The sequence below is a fragment of the Gavialis gangeticus genome, unplaced genomic scaffold (assembly GCF_001723915.1).
Source record: "Gavialis gangeticus isolate Ggan-Ray unplaced genomic scaffold, GavGan_comp1, whole genome shotgun sequence".
Taxonomy (NCBI): Eukaryota; Metazoa; Chordata; order Crocodylia; family Gavialidae; genus Gavialis; species Gavialis gangeticus.
Window position 1 is genome coordinate 111186889 of NW_017729024.1, and position 4675 is coordinate 111191563.

Sequence of the window (4675 nt, forward strand, 5' to 3'; positions counted from 1 at the left end):
GGATTTTGTCTCGGAAAGTTTTGGGGCTTGTTTCTGTTGTTGGGGGTTTTTCACTCTGCTGTATTGCTGGGGGAGTTGTGCCTGCAGTTTAATTCATTCCTCTCTCTCTCTCTCTCTCGTGTGTGTGTGCGTGTGCGTGTGCGTGTGTGTGTGTGTGTGTGTCTGTCTGCTTTCCCCTCTTGTCCTCCCTTCGTCTGTATGTCTGGGCCACATTTTAATGCACAATATCCCATCCATTAAGTTGTGGTTGAATGAGGAGTGTGTGAGGACTTGGCAGCTCTCAGGTTGAAGGGGGCGGGGAAGCCAGTTTCGACTTTGACACAAGATGCCGATGTGGCGTGATCTGAATTATTATTAGGGCTGCGAACATGGCCATCTTCTCCTCCTGCTGCTGGAAAGGGCTGCCATTGAACTTGAGACGGGACAGACAAGATCTCCAAGTTTGGGGGGGGGGGTTGGTTTTTTTTTAAGTACAGTAGCTGGCAGGGAAAAGGCGCCAAAATACACAAGATTAGCTCTAACTTTCTTTGAAGTGATCTTGAGCCGCAGCCCATGTAATTTTAACTTTGAATCACAGGAAAAAAGTTAACTTTTGAACTCTAATTTGCAGAGACATTTAAATCTAACTTTTTTTAAGGGGAAAAAAGAATAATTTCAGAAAGTCATACAAACCGTCAGAAGAGATACAGCTGCAAGTTGTGTGCGTGTATGTATGTGTGCAGGGAGTTTAAAATGAGTTCATGTGAAGTTGGAGAGGAATGTGTTACGTTAGTGAGAGTTTCAAGCCCTTTGTAAGGCTGAGAACGTGACCTTTACGCAGCCGGGGTAAAAACTGCAGAGTTGTGTAACACAAAACGTTGCGGTTTGGAGTTTTACATTTGAGGTTTTGATGTTTTCATTTTCTCGTCTGGGGAGACGGAGAAAGCTCGGGTATTAAAGTCATCATCAAACCATATGTGGACAGAGGTCAGCACGCACACCCATACATACAGACGTATAGAGAGCGGGTGTGTTTTTCTCTGGGTTTCTGATCATTCAGAAAAATCCTCCTAATACTAGGACACACATTTATTTAGAGACGTAATGCAAGAGTAAATGACAAGTTTGACTGCTGTTCATATTTTTTTGTAAATCCATAGAAACTGTAAACTTCAGCTGCATGCAAAATAAATTACAATATTATGAACAGATTAAAATGTCAGGTCCTCGTTTCTTTCCCTATTTTCTGAAAGTGTATCAGCAAAGTTTTAGTTGGGTGTGTAATATAACACACATTTGTGTGTGCGTGTATACATATACACACATACACATATGTGTGTGTATGTATACACATATATGTACGTGTGTGTGTGTATATATACGCATACAGATATGTGTATATAAGTGTATCTATCTCTCTATCTCCACATACATATTCTCATTGTTTTCCTGTACTATATAATATATATCTATAGATAGATCTATCAGCATTCTATATCTATCTATCTATCGTACAGGAAACAGAATGAGACCAGAATTACATTACGTCATCTGTATTTGGCGCTTTGCTTTGTACTTGAAAATGATGTCACAAGGAAATCCGAGGACGTTATCGTCTTAATTCATAGTTATTAGTATCTGAGATGAGAGAGAGATTACACAGGAATATTTAAAATATAATATGCACTACGGTGTATATATTTGTTACACGTATGCTATATATAATCTACTCTGGGCTCATGTATATGTAGATATTTGTGTACATAACCAGCGTATTTTACGAGCTTCGTTTTCTTACGCGGTTGAAGTTGAAATGATACCTGCGTATAGCTTTTCTTTTCGGGGCACCAGAGCTTTTTGCAGATTGAATTGTATGGAACTGCTGCCAAATACTGGGGGCGAGTGACTTTATTTCTTGTTTTACAAAAGAAACCATTAGGGTTTTTTTTTAAAAAAAAAAGAAGAAATGTCCAGGTCTCTGCAGATTAGACAGCTAGGAAATCCACACTCAGAGAAACTCTGGTTATACAACCCTGCATTAGCAGTGTCCTTCTCGAGGTAGAAAACGAGGTTGGTGCAAAAACAAAAGCTTAGGATGGCTGTTGAGACAAAGGACCCCGATTGAAAATCCTGTACCCCGAAGAGTAGAGCCTCGATGCCCTAGCAGGCCTTTCTTTCTGTTTCTAACTTTTGCGATGCTCTGGAAACATGACCGAGTGCAGAATGTGTGCGCGCAAAGTTTGTTCCGAGCTGCCTGTGCGGGGAGAGAGGATCAGTGCATGTTCCCAACCGAGCCAACCTCTGCCTCGTCCGTGAAAAACTGCAGTGGAGGGAAGCGCAGGTTTGTTCGTCCCTTGGTTTGGGTTGTTTTGGGGTTTTTTTGTATTTTTTTAAAAAGGCTCCCCTAGGTCCAGCTGCCTAGTCTCAGACTTTGATTTGAAAACAAGTCCCGCTTGGTGAGTTTGAGAGAGCAGATGCGCAGCTAGACGGAATGGGACGCTGGCTTGTATTTTGAGGCGGTGTTTTTTGTTGTGTATGGTGTTGTTTTTTATCCATACGAGCGTGCGGATGCGTTGGTATTTCGGCTGGGACATGCTGAACAGCACGGTTTGCTCCAGCTCCGCTTCGTCCCCGCAGGACGCGAACTAACTCCTAGCGGGCACAAGTTGCGGACACCGCTGAGGGGGCACTGAAGTGGCTGAGGCGAGGGAGGTTTAGGCAGCCGAGGGACCAGCTCGGGACCTCGGGTGGGAGCCTTGTGCGGAGCCCCGGGCAGTCCCGGGCTGGGCCAGCAGCAGGCGAGGGCGAGGTGGGCACTTGGCCCCGGCAGGGATTTCCCCTGGCCTGGAGCAGCCGTGGGCATCTCGGCCCTGGCCCCTGGGCAGAGGTGCGGACAGGGCCTGGCTCGAGCTGCTCTCCAGCCCCGGCCTCGGCTCGCCCCCCTCCCCACGTCTATTCCTGGAAAGGCCTGGAGTTAGTCTGGGACAGGGCCGGGCAGGGCGCCTGAGGACAGAGGGGAGGCTCGCTGGCTCCCACGGGCTCGGCCCGCCCTTCCCGCCTTTTGCCTCGTGGGCGCAGGCACGTGGGGGGCAGGGACAAGCTCACCCGGCGCCCCCAGCCCCTCGCGCCGCTCCCGGCGCCGCGCCCCGGGCGGCTGTGCGCAGGGGCCTTGTGTCTCGTCTTATTGCTACCGCTGCGGGGTTGGGGGCTGGTGCCGGTGCCAGTGGCATTGCTCCGCGCCCGCCTGCACGGGCCAGGCTGGCATGTTGGGGGGGGGGCTGTCCTGTGACATTACCTGGCTTGGGCGACCCCTTCCCCTCCTCGCCCCTCCCCGTCCCGTCTGGCATGTAAATTTATGGCCCTTGCAGCTGGCCGGCTTGGCAGGCTCCCCTCATTAAGAGCCCTCTGGGCGAGAGGGCTGCGTTTGAGCATTTCCTTAATGAGGACAGGACGGGGTTAAAAAGTGACCATTTCATGGTTGACTTGAACCTGCCTCCTCTCCTCTGCCTCCTCCCCGCGCCGCGCTGCCGCATGCCCGGCGCGGGGACCGCCTGGCTCCTGCCCCGTCGGCCCGGGCGGGCAGCTCCCGCGGGGCAGGGCCCGAGTGTCCTTCGGGACTTTCCAGAGCCCCCCAGGGGCATGCCCGGGGCACGTGCAAGGGACACCGGGGGGGAGGGGGGGCTGCGGCAGCGGCTTTCCTTTGCCTCTGCTGGTGCCGCAGCCCCGAGCCATCGCAATGTAGTGGAGGAGGAGACGCCGGGGGGGGGGGGGGGCAGCAAAGCCCAGCGCAGGTTTCCCCCTCTCTGTTTGCAGGGATAAGGGGCTGCAAGTGCCCCAGCCCAGCACTCCTGGCGTGGTTCATGAGTGGGGATTTGCGACCCCCCACCCCATGCCCAGCCGGGTGCACGCAGTGCCTGCCGGGCTGGCAGCGCGCAGAGCTGCGGCCCCCGCGGTCCCAGCCCCTCGCGGCTCGCGGAGGGAATTTTCCACTGGGCACTTCCCAGGACGCGCAAGGCAGCGGGGTGCGGACATGCTCCTGCTCCCGCCCTTAGCACTGTGACCCCCAGCCCCACTGCTGCCACCTTCCCTCCCAGCAGCAATGGGGGGGATGGAGCCTGCTTGGAAAAACGTGCTGGTTTCTACTCCGGCAAGAGATGATAATTAATCAGGAGGGAGGGATTGGGGAGGGGAGGGGAGAGAAGGGGGGTCTGCTGAAACAGGAATGTGCAGGAGTGTGAGCGCGGGTTGTGTGATTAAATAATAATAATGTAATAAGTAAAACTAAAATAAAAAGCCAGGGGCCTTATTTGGGAAAGAGCCCGAGCGGGTGGATCCGAGCGGTGTGTGTGTGTAGGTATGTTTGTGTAGGGAAGCTGTGTGGTGGCGGGGGGTGTAGGTAGGAGGTGTGAATGTATAAGGAGGATGCATGTGTGAGGAGGATGGGTGTGTAGGGTGGTGTGTGCGTCTGTAAGGAGGTGTGGAGGGTGGGGGTGTGTGTGCGTGTTTAAGGAGGGTGTGGAGGGTAGTATGTGTGTGCATGTGTAAGGAGGTCTGTAGGGTGAGGGGTGGGGGTGTGCGCGTGTAAGGAGGGTGTGTAGGGTGAGGGTAGGTGGGTGTGTGCGTGTGTAAGGTGTAGGCTGCGCGGTTGCCGGGCTCGGGGGAGGTGGCAAGCGGCAGCTGGGCGGCGAGGCGCGGA

At 52.7% G+C, this 4675-nt stretch overlaps 1 protein-coding gene across 1 annotated transcript in view; it reads left to right on the forward strand.

Moving 5' to 3' along the window:
- The window catches only part of NFIB (nuclear factor I B), a 271468-nt gene that overhangs the window by 6337 nt on the left and 260456 nt on the right, over nucleotides 1–4675 (forward strand). The gene's annotated exons all lie outside the window — the stretch shown is intronic.